This window comes from Labeo rohita, chromosome 23 (genome assembly GCF_022985175.1).
Source record: "Labeo rohita strain BAU-BD-2019 chromosome 23, IGBB_LRoh.1.0, whole genome shotgun sequence".
In the NCBI taxonomy this organism is placed as follows: Eukaryota; Metazoa; Chordata; class Actinopteri; order Cypriniformes; family Cyprinidae; genus Labeo; species Labeo rohita.
Window position 1 is genome coordinate 24,192,541 of NC_066891.1, and position 12,562 is coordinate 24,205,102.

Consider the following 12,562-nt stretch of genomic DNA (forward strand, 5'->3'; position numbering starts at 1 on the left):
GTATTAATTTAAATAATGTTAAATTCATTTAAAAATAAAAATCTACTAAAAAAATCTAATAATAATTACTATTAATTAATTAATTTATATTTTTAACGACGTTCGAAAGAACAGCATTTATTTAAAAATATACACTTGTATCTTTTTTAACATAATGAAAATAAGACTAATAATTAAGAAATAAATGTTTTTATTGTCACTTTTGATCAATTTAATGTGTCTTTACTCAAAAGTATGAATTTTATTTTAAAAAATCTAATAACTTATAATCTATCTACTAATAATTACAATTAAATAATTATTATTAATTATTAATCATTATTATTAGTAGTAATAATAATAATAATAAAATTATTAGTAGTAGCATTTGGACGTTCAAAAGAACAGCATTTATTTGAAATATATATAATTTTTATCTACTAACCCCAAACTTTTGAACAGTAGCGTGTTGCTATATTTCAGTGCTGTATTTTTTTTTTTTTTTTTTTTTTTTTTTTTTTGTATCAAAGTATATTCATATATCTCTTCAGTGGATTGTAATTACCTTACAAAATCTCAGGGCAAAAACCGAACACTGTAGTGTACTTGTTTACACAAACCATTTAACTCACACTGCGTCTCTTCATTAAACAGTTTTACACCCTATTTCAACACTCCCTACCTCATAATTCACATGATTTAGGGCGTTTGTAAATACAATTAATTTTAATGACAAACCCTTCCCTTGACAACACAAATATATCATCTACAAAATTCAAATGCAGTCTGATTCTGAAATGAGTTTAAGGAGATTTTTGTCATATTTTTAAAGTGGTGTAGGAGGCAGAGACACGCCAGAGCGGTGCGGGGAGAAAGAGAGATAAATTATAATTAGCAGGTGTAATTAGAGGCTAGCAGACACTAATGAAGAAGGATTAATTGCTCTTATCATCAAGGACTCTCCATTAATGCCCTTATTTAATACAAGTCGTCCACATGTTCGTCACGGCAATAAACTCCAGACCTGAAATAGCTCTCAAATCTCAGCGTGTGGTTTGGCTCAAGTCTTGACTCAGCGGATGGTGAGACGTTGAGCCTGTGCTGTTGTTCTGATATGATACGTGCAGCAGGTGTTTTGTCGAGTTACTGCTGTTAATTAGTGTCAGCCTGTGAATGCAGATTTGCGATTTCAGACTGTTAATTTCGTTCAATCTTTCATTATTTATTTCTGCTTTATTTTGCCAGCGTGTTTTATTGGCTATCTCGGGCTGGAAAAATATTTAGGATTTAAAGCTTCATGTTTTCTTCTTCTTCTTCTTCTTCTTCTTATTATTATTATTATTATTATTATTATTATTATGTAGATTTTCTGTGGGATGTGGGAAATCATCTAGTCCCCTTGTAGATTGTAATACTGTCAAAGTTTAATATTCTAAATAAGTACAAAAAATATATTTTTATTAATATATTATTGTGTTATTTTAGTATCACTGAGATGTAGCTTTTTTAAAACCTTGAAATAGTTTTTCTTGTTTTTATTTTATTTAATGTTTTCATTTTATTTTAATATGTTTTGTTGTTGTCTAATGCCTTTATTTTTATGATGTTTGTTTTCATTTTATTGTTAATGTTTTAGTAATATTGCTGTTTTTGTCATTTTTATTACACACACGCGCGCACACACACACACACACACAATGTATATTCACATTACACATATTATTTCAAGTAACAAAAATGTTTTATGGTTTTGGTTTAGTTTTAGCTTTAGTTAATTATAATTAAGTAAAATATGTTTTATCATAATATTTTTTATATTTTTTATTTGTATTAGTTTAAAAATAAATTAGTTAAAATGTATATTTTTTCAAGTTTAGTTTTGGTTTTAGTTAACTGTAATTGTAATAATTTTGTTTATTTATTTATTCATTTTTTGTTTATTTTTTTATTTGTATTAGTTTAAAAATAAACAAATTAGAGTTTTTATTATTTAAAGTAACAAAAATGTTATGTTTGTTTTGGTTTTAATAAACTAGAATTTTAATAGTTTTTTGATTTGTTGTTTGTTTCAATTTTTTATTTGTATCAGTTTAAAAACAAACTAATTAGTAATTATTTCAAGTAACGGAAATGTTTTATGGTTTTAGTTTTGGTTTTAGTTTTAGCTAACTGTAATTTTAATAGTTTTATTTATTCATTCATTTTGAGTTTTTTTATTTGTATTAATTTAAAAATAAACAAATTAGTTAAAGTTTATATTATTTAAAGTAAAGAAAATTTTTATTTGTTTGTTTTTTGTTTTGGTTTTAATTAACTATAATTTTAATAGTTTTATTTATTTTTTGCTTGTCAGTTCCTTTTTTATTATTTGTATTTAAAAATAAACTAATTAGTTAAATTTTATATTATTTCAAGTAATGAAAACGTTTTATGGTTTTAGTTTTGGTTTTAGTTTTAGTTAACTATCATTTCAACTATAAACTGTCATTTTAAGTTTTATTTATTTATTTGTTTATTTTTAGTTTTTTTTGTATTAGTTTAAAAGTAAACTACTACTTTTAATTTTATATTATTTCAAGTAATGAAAATTTCTTTTTAATTTTAGTTAACTACAATTTTAATAGTTTTATTATTTGTTTGTTAGGTTTTTTGGTTAAGATTTTTATTTGTAGTTGTTTAAAATTAAACTAGTTTGTTAATCGTTATATTAGTTCAAGTATTGTAATTTTAACTGTTTAACGGTTTTAACTGTAATTTTAATAGTTGTAGTTTTGGGGGGGTGGGGGTTGTTAAATTTTTAATTAGTTTATTAGTTTCTGTTCTGTTTTTCATTCAATGTTTTCTTTAAAAACACACATTAAAATTCTGTGTGCAGATAAACTGATCATTATATCATGTTTAGGGCTGTACCTATCGATTATTTTAGTAATTGAGTTTTCTACCGATTATTCCATCGATTAATCGAGTAATCGGATAAGAAGGCATTTTCTTTATTGAAGGGCAATACTGAATATAAAAAAGAGAATATAAGATAGGTCTCTTAAAATAAACAACTAATTTGTTTCCTTTTTAGAAAAATGAACATTTTTATTGCCGAAATTGCATACATTATTAACCATAAAAACTAAACCAAATTATTAATTGCCAAATTACATTCAGAATGCAAATACAAATATATGAATAAAAAAAATTTAATACTGATATTTACATGTATTTTTAAAATGAAGATACTTTAAATGTGTGAAATCAATACCGAAAGTAGGTGTCAGCAAGTCACTGTTAAGTAAATGAATCATAGCAATTGAACTGAGTCATTTAACGGGTGATTCATTCAAGAGCGAAACACTGTCATTTTCCTCAAAGACGCAAAACAGTGCTGTGGCTGTGTTTGTAATGGTTATTTGTTGGCGAAATAGAGCAAAAACAGGCAATATGCTGTCTTAAACGTAAGTCTCTTAATATTAGCTTCTTGTTTATTGATGAACTGTTGCATAAAATCAGTATCACATTTGTAATCATGCTGAGGCACTCTTCGTTTGATATTCACTAACTTTCTGTGTCACAGAGAGAGAATGAGACAATCAACTTAAATGGCACTTAGTCTTTCACAAAACATAGCTAAATTAGGGACATCATAACTAACCACCACGGTCTTAAATATGTCCAGCGTTTATCGGTTCGGCAGTAATAATGCTCAGTGGAAACACAGTGTTCCGTGTAGTTACAGTAAATGGACTAAACGAAGCCTCGAGGAAAATAATTTGCCTCTATGATTTTTTGTATTCGAGTTACTCGAGTTTTAGCCCTAATCATGGTTCATATTAAAATTCAATACTGTTTGGTCTAAATAAAAGCAAAAAATAAAACACTAAATACCAAAGTCAGTTGTTTAAATGCTACAAGTGATTCTAGGTCTCATATAATCTACTGAATCGATATTAATTGCTGTAGATTATTATTAAATTACTGTATTATTACAGAAAGTGTTGTTAAATTATTAGTGTTATTAAAGGTCAGCGATGAGTGTGTGTAAATGGCAAAACTAACCTAAATGTAAAAATTGGGGAATGAGCAGCAAACTTAAATATTTAATATCAACCAATACCAATTTAATAATTTAAATATTCCAGAAATGTAAAATAAAATCACTAGAATCAGCTAACAACCATTAACACTAATGAAAGCCTGAAACATGTGCTGATATGTGCAAAAATGGAAATTACCATCCTGTGTTGTTGAATCTGCTGTTTTGGTTTGTTTGGTTTACTAGTTTTAATTAACTAGTTTCTAGATGTGAATCTGCCGCAGTGTGAAAATGGATTCTGTGGCGATGTCTTCTTGTTTCATTTATTAATAAGCGGCATGTTATTCAAGTGCTTTTTATGTTTAATCAGTCCCTCTCTCTCTCTTTGTCAGTCTGTCTGGGTGGCATTTTTTAATGTACCGCGATAAGAAGAGCAAATGGACAAAGTTAATTAAAAAGAAAGGCCAGACAATTTGACAGTTCTTTTCTCTCCCTCTCTCTCTCAGTGTCTCTGACAATAACAAAGACACGGTCTGTTGAGCTGCTCACAGTGGGAACTGTAGCATTTTTCTGGAAATTCATGGCAGAATAGTTGTGGGATTAGTTGTGAATAGCGAAGGGTTAAGTTGAAAATTCCAGCTGGTTTTGCGGTCATAGACAGATGTCTGAAGTGCGTCTGGCCTGTCGTCATTTCTCGGTCTGTGTGGATGTATTTGAGTGTGTGTGTGTGTTCAAGTACGTGTGTTGAATCAATACTTCTCTGCCCCAGACGGCTGGAGTCCATCAGGGTCTTTACACACAAAACCTCTTCAGTTATCTGGGCTTTATCTTGTGTGGTTGTCTTTTATTCAAACCTCTTTACAACACACATTTATCTCCTGTTTAAGAAAGACAGCGTTTAGCTAGTTGTCAATGGGTAGTGAAAGACATAAATGCTTTAGGGTTTTGACATGCTGCGGTGTGACGAGGTACTATACTTCATCTAAAACTATTTAAGCAACATTTTGATCATTCTTTTAAGAGGTAATATTAATTTAGAGACCACATGAAATATTTAGACTTTAAAAAATTCATTTTCAAACCACAAACCCATTTAAAATGAACTATTAAAGAGGAAAAAATGCTATAAAATTGTGAAAAAGAAATGGTGCCTGTATAGTGCGTTGAATAGATAGTTTACTATAAGTGTACGCTAAATTATAAAAACACAAATAGGTTATTAAAATAATATGAATATTATTTATTTAATGGTTTTATCAGGTTCAGTCAAATATAACAAATGTAAATGTGTATATATATATATAATTTCTTTTATTTATTATTCCTTTTGATATGTTTTTTACAGTTTAGTGAAATATATAATATTTTCCTTTTTAAGTTAAAGTAAATATTAACGCAAAATATTATACCTTTTAATGTGTTTTTTTAAGTAAAGAAAAAATATATATATGAAAAATGAAACTATGTAAGTTTTTATTTTTTATATGTATTTTTTAAATTAACTACATAAGGAAAAAATGGGTTAAACAAGGAAAAAAAGTTTATTATCCTTTTACTATTTGAATAATATGAGCATGAACATTATTTCTTTACTGTTTTTATTTTAGTAAGTTTAGTAAAATAAAACAATTAGTAAAATAGTTAATCTAACAATCTAACAATTATTCCTTTAATGTTTTTATAAAGTTTAGTAAAATATAATAAATATAAATATATTCATACAATATGGGTTAAACAAGGAAAGAAATATTATTTCTTTTAAAATGTTTTTTAATAAGTTTAGTCAAATACAACAAATATAAATAGAAGTATATTTTTATATAATATTAATTTTTTTTTGACAAGTCCCTTATACATATTTTCACCTAATTTAATCTAATTTAAAAAGCCCGTGAGAATATTATTGCTTGAATTAATATTAATTTAAGTTTAGTCAAGCACATATAAATATTTTTTAATTTGTTAAAAAAAAAACACTATAAATTTGTTGCAAATATATTTAATTTGTTTTATTTTTAAATATAAATTTTATATTTAGAACTTTATGTTTTTATAATTGTATTGTTATATTTACAATGTTAATATTATCAACAAATCTGTTCTTCAAATGCATCTTCAACACATCTGGCACAGTGAGTTTAAACAACCGGCAACTGCATCCATTTGCATTCAGTTTGCACGCACAAATCATTGGTATGTAAATACAAGCACCGTTTGGCCTGAAATAAAACGGCGGCTCTTGCGGTAATTCATCTAAATTTAAATGTGGCGGGCTTTCATTTAGAACTCATGTAAATATAAATAGCGTGAGCTTTCGTTTGAGGTGCTTGTTAATATAATGTAATGTAAATGAATGTGCCCGTATGCAGAGCAGCGTGGTCGGCGGAGCATAAACGGGACGCAGATGGGACCCTCGTCCTCGGTTTTGTTACGGCGCGATGCTCCGTTAACCCTTGCCGAAGATGGGAGACGGGACGGGGGTGAGAGGGACAATAAATTGAAAGCAGCAGAGCTCAAGGTTACAACACATCAATCCTGAGAGAGTGGAGAAGAGACGAGTGGGAATGGAATTATAGCAGGAGAGAGAGAAAGAGAGAGAGAGAGTGTGCGATAAAGCTAGAATGAGAGAGCCTGGATGGGGGGGAGAAGGGAAGTGAAGAGAGAGGAGCGCACATGAGCGACTCCAACCGTGAGAGAGAGAGAGAAGAGAGAGAGAGGGATATAGCTACAGCGCAGTGACCTACAGAGACAGATGAGTAAGTGCTGTGTGTGGAGTGTTACCACCGTATCTTGTTATCAAGGATCCCATTAAGATGGTCCCGTAGCCCTTGCGCTCCATATCTGGATATTTCTACTTCCATGTGGGATGAGCAGCTGCGCTGAGCGAGAGAGACCGACATCAACACCATGAGGTACTCACGGAACGGAGGGAACGAGACACGAGAGAGAGGTGTTTGAGAGCAGAAAGAGACAGGGATGACACTGATAACAAGCGCGAGATGCTGTGCGAGGTGGTGAGAGAAGAGAAAAGGAGGTTTAGAATGAGGAACGAGTGGAGGAGAGGTGTTTTCCTGAAAAGTGAAGTTGGGGGTTTGTGCCTCTGTTGAGGGACTCTACATTAACCCAGATTCTGCTCACTTCGGGCTAGTAAGTTGTTTGAATTCTGCTCCGTTTTTCATATTTTGTAGTTGTTAGCCTCTTAAAGCTTCAAACTTAATTGTGTTTAATTTTAAGAATTCGCAAATTTAAATTTAAATGGAATTCCAGATACGATTCAGGTTTATATTTAAATGGAAATCCACACGCAATTTAGATTTATATTGTAATCAGAATGGAATTCGAATTTATATTTAAATCAAAATCTGAATGCAATTCAAACACAGATTTAAAACCAAATTCAAGTTGAGTTCACATTTAAATCAAGCTTTATATTTAAATCCAAATCAGAATGCAGTTCACATGCTCTGTATGTTTAAATCCAAATTCAGATACAATTTGAGTTCACAGTTGACTTTTAAATCCGGATTTTGAATGTGAATGCAAATACGGATATAATTCAGATGTATATTTAAATCCAAATGAGAGAAGTTTGCATGTAACGTTTTTTAAAATCTAAATTCAGATACAATTTGAGTTCACAGTTGGCATTTAAACCCAGATTTCAAATGTAAATGCAAATACAGATACAATTCAATTTATATTTAAATCCAAATCAGAGTGCAGTTCACATGTAGTGCATGTTTAAATCCAATTTCAGTTCACAGTTGATGTTGATATTTATATCCAGATTTTGAATAGAAATGCAAATACAGATACAATTCAGATTTCTATTCAAATCCATATCAGAATAGTTCACATGCTTTGTATGTTTAAATCAAAATTCAGATACAATCTGAGTTCATAATTGATATTAAATTCCAGATTTCAAATGTAAATCCAAATATCGATACAGTTCAGCTTTATATTTAAATCCAAATCAGAGTACGGTTCACATGTAGTGTGTTTAAATCCAAATTCGGATACTAATTGAGTTTTCAGATACAGATTTTGAGTATGAATGCAAATACAGATACAAATCTGATTTATATTCAAATGAAAATTGTTATACAGTTCAGATGTACTGTCTAATTATATCCAAATTCAGATACAATTTGAGTTCACCGTTCACATTTAAATCTATATTCCTGATAAAATTCAGATTCACATTTAAATGTAGATCCAATTCAAGTCTGAAATTAGATAAAGTATATGATTTTTTAATTCATTGAAACTTGCCTGTCAATACTATATAAAAATTGAATCTGAATTTGATGTGCTTGGTGACATAAAATCATATTTTGAAATTCAGAGCGGATTATGAAACGAATAGTTCTGGATTTAAATTCTGATTGGATAGGACATGTTCAAATCCACTGTGAAACCACTATAAATGCACAATATTACTGCGCCTATTTGCTGTGTTTCTTGGTGACCACATACTATGTGATTTGACTGAATAATTTGTTCAGATTATATAAATAATAATAGTAACACTTTCCTGACCATTGCCGTTTATAGAATCGTGCACGTTGTGCCGCTTTGTGTAAAAACACACCTTACTGACGGTAAAGCGCGCATCCTCTCATAGCTTATTTTGACATTTTTTGTTAATAGTAGAGTAAATGCTTCAAAAGTCTCTGTTCAAGCAGTAATAGCAGTGTTCGGTATATCCTGTTCTTTTGTATATAATCTTTGAGTAAAGCCCCTGTCTTTACAGTTCCTGTGAGGACTGGCAGTAAAAGAGCCCGTCTCAGTCTTTCTCTCTCTAGTGGCTATGAGCTGGGTAACCGTATATTGTGTTTTGGACAAAAGAAGCCATAAGTGTGAAATCTCTAGGAACGCAGATAAACTGTACAGTATAGTGTAAGAAAGCCTAGGGAATGAGAGTGTTTGAATGTAAAATAGCATCAGTCTTCACTTCGCTACAGGAAAAATAATAATCGTAAAGTCCTTTTGTGGTTCCAATGTTTAGAGAACCTTCTTTGATTCATCTTATGTTTTGCGAGAGACTCTGAAAACACATACAAGGGTCAGTCATGTCTGCTAGACGTTCCTCGCGCTAATTATATCTGTGTCGTAAAACAAGAGAGACACGGAACGAAAATAGAAAAACCGTAATGACTAAACGCAAGCTACCTATTAGACTCATGTGCTTTAGAATTTCCCAGAATCCATTAAAAATCAAGCTATGCTGTCATTCTGAGTATAATTATATTCTGTGGACCTTGACCACCCTGGTCCAACCTGCCAAATGTCAGTGTGACTTTCCATAAATATAACAGTAATGTAACAGAAATCAATTCGCTCTTCCTCCGCTGGTCGTTCTCACGGTGCTAAAGGCTCTTTCCGAGCAGTACGCTTGCGTGCAGAGCGCCAAAGAGTGAGCGTTTCATCAAAGATGTGTCTTTTCATCAATATGCAATTGGTTAGGTGAAGAATAACATTATTTTACAAGTTCTGCATGATTGCCTTTGATAGGAAATGCATTTTGCGTGCTGTTTCTGTGTGAATGAAGGAGGCTGTGGTAGTGAATAGAGATGGAGGAGGTGTTTGTGTGGCTGTATTAATGTCTCGGAGGGTTAAAGGGGTTTGTGATTTGTCTCCTCAGAGACTGGTGTCTGTTTTCTTCGCTCTTTCATTCCTTTCCTTCTTTTTAAGCGCTTTCCTTGAGGCACACAGCTGTCTTGGCATGAAAATGCTCCCAGTATGCTCAAAACTAAGTCATCTGACGTTACAGACACGAAAATTACAAGTGTAATTTGTATGGATTGATCTATAGCCACTTGTGGAAACTCTTTGATTTTGCATTTTTAAATTGAATTCACTTTAATACAAATTGCATAATCGGCATGAGAGTGAAAAGTTGAATGTACTATATGTGAATATCACCTTTTTTTGCTTTAATGGCAGCACTCGACTCCACAAGTTTGTGCAAAACCTGATGATCATGTTCTCCAGCATGATTTGAGATGCTTTAAGAGTTTCAAGAAAAGAACAAAATGACTTGATTAGTAACCTAGAAATATTTTGCGTCACAATTTCATTTCCAGCTTTGAATTTGTTTTTTCAATGTGAACTTTTGGAGCCCAGTGTCTTTATGGAGATTTATGCAGGTTGATGCACACAGGAATGGTTATTGAGTTATATACCCTTTGGCGTTATCAAATTAAAGATGATCATTTGTTCTTCTCCTTCAGTGTAATTTTGGGTCCACTAACTTTTGAAAATACAGTCTGGCATGTGGTTCTGTGTTGAAGCATAATTAAGAAAATAAATTCAATTTTTCCATCTGTGTGTCACAGCAACAAAGCTGTTAGTTTAGTCTGTTGCATGATTGAGTTTGAATTTAGCACAGTCTGACATCTGTATGATGAGAGATGGTACATGTACAAAACTAGGGCAAATTCACTAAACATTGTGCTGCTTCTTTATGTGATGCGCTATTTCAGTACAAAAACCGGTGTCTTGTTCACAAGCCTCCAACAATCCATATTAACCAGGTGTTGTCTGCGCAGCTTAAAGTATGATTAACTTTATCGCATTTTTTAATATTAAATTAGGTAAATTAGGCAGAAATGCACAACATATTTTTCATTATATGAGTTTTTTTTGGTGCAAGTAAATCAAAATTGTATTATTTGTTTATCTCATTTCCTTTTTTTTTTAAGTCCACTTTGTATTCACATACTCACATTTCAACAAAAAAGCTAAAATTTCGACATAAAACGTTCAAAATATGACGTAAGTCAAATTTCTAATATAAATAGTCATAATAATGGTATTAAAAGGTCATTATTATTACAAAATTGACTGTGATAATTATGATTTTTGTCATAATAATAAATGTATATCTCACTATTTAACTGTTTTCATAATTTTGACTTGTCAGATTTTATGTCCACTTTGTTTTCATATTATTTTTTTGTCATAATAATGGCATAATAATTTCAACATAAAACAATAAAAAATATGACAGAAGTCACATTTATTAGATAAACAGTCATAATTATGATATTAAAACATCATTATTATGACAAAGTTGACTGTCATAATTGTAATAATAATTGTAATAATTGTAATTGTAATTGTAATAATGGCATATCTATAATTATTTTACTTTTTTCATAGTTTCGACTGTCAAATTTTGTGTCCGCTTTGTTCTCACATTATTCACTTTTCAACAAAAAAGCTGAAATTTCAACATAAAACAAAAAAAATCACAGAAGTCAAACTTATGCAACTGATAGTCATAATTATGATATAAAAGAAATTACGACAAAACGTTAAAAATATGAAATCAAATTTATGAGATAAATAGTCATAACTATGTTAGAACAAAAATCTTGTTTTGCTAAATCATAATTCTACCATATAAAGTCAGAATTATGAGAAATGTTACTAAAAACACTGTTATAATTAGTTGGCATAAATTGAAATTATCACATAAAAATATCTTAAAATGTCTTAAATTATGATATTAAAAGGTCATTATTATGACAAAATTGACTGTCATAATTATGATTTTTTTTGTCATAATAATGGCATATCTAATTATTTAATTTTTTCATAATTTCAACTTACATCAATTTTGTATCCACTTTACACAAAATTACTCACATTTCAACGAAAAAGCTGAAATTGCGACATAAAACGTTAAAAGTATGAAGTCAAATTTATGAGATAAATAGACATAACTATGTTCGAACAAAAATCTTGTTTTGCTAAATCATAATTCTACCATATAAAGTCAGAATTATGAGAAAAGAAATGTTACTAAAAATGATGTAATAATTACTTGACATAAGTTGAAATGATCACATAAAAATATCTTAAAATGTCTTAAATTTATGACCAAAAAGTCGAAATTATGACAAAGAATTACATTTATGAGATTAAAAACCAAAATATTAAAAAATATATTTAGTGAAATTTATGAGATAAATAGTCATAGTTCTGATGTCATTATTATAAGACAATTTATAATGATGAAATCTCAAAAATAATTTTTTGTCATCATTTTGACTTTTTATCTATGATTGCGATTTAGCATCTCATAATTTTGACTTTTTGTCATAATCACCAACCCTAATCCTAAACTTTTACATTTATCTAACATTATCTAACATTCATTCAAAGTTAATTATTAAATTAATTTTAAAACAATAATTGAATCACACTGTTAAATGTAATCTTTATCAAATCTCAAAATATCCAAAGAATATAATATCTCAGAATATATATTTTTTTAATACTGTATATTATCACGCTGTGATGCCTAAATTAATTTGTGACTCTTAAAATAATTTATTTTAAATTTCAGTGTTTTATTTGCTAACACTTTTCAATAAGGTGTCATTTGTTATCATTAGTTAGTGTATTGACTAACATGAACAAACAATGAACAGTCCATTTATTACACTATTTATTCATCTTTATTTAACTTTAGTTACAAAAAGTCGTTCATTGTTAGTTCATGTTAGTTTACAGTACATTAACTAATGTTAACAAACACAACTTGCG

At 29.7% G+C, this 12,562-nt stretch overlaps 1 protein-coding gene across 8 annotated transcripts in view; it reads left to right on the forward strand.

Annotated features, from left to right (window-relative positions):
* sulf2b (sulfatase 2b) overlaps nt 1–12,562 on the forward strand; it is a 187,144-nt gene that overhangs the window by 126,768 nt on the left and 47,814 nt on the right. The window contains exon 1 of one of the 8 annotated variants that reach the window (XM_051096102.1): nt 6,549–7,150. The exons of 5 other annotated variants lie outside the window; for them this stretch is intronic. The gene's annotated coding sequence lies outside the window, so the exon portion shown is untranslated. Of the gene's footprint in view, nt 1–6,548; nt 7,151–12,562 lie in introns of those variants that run through there. 2 more of the 8 variants (XM_051096101.1, XM_051096104.1) reach the window with 2 other exon arrangements.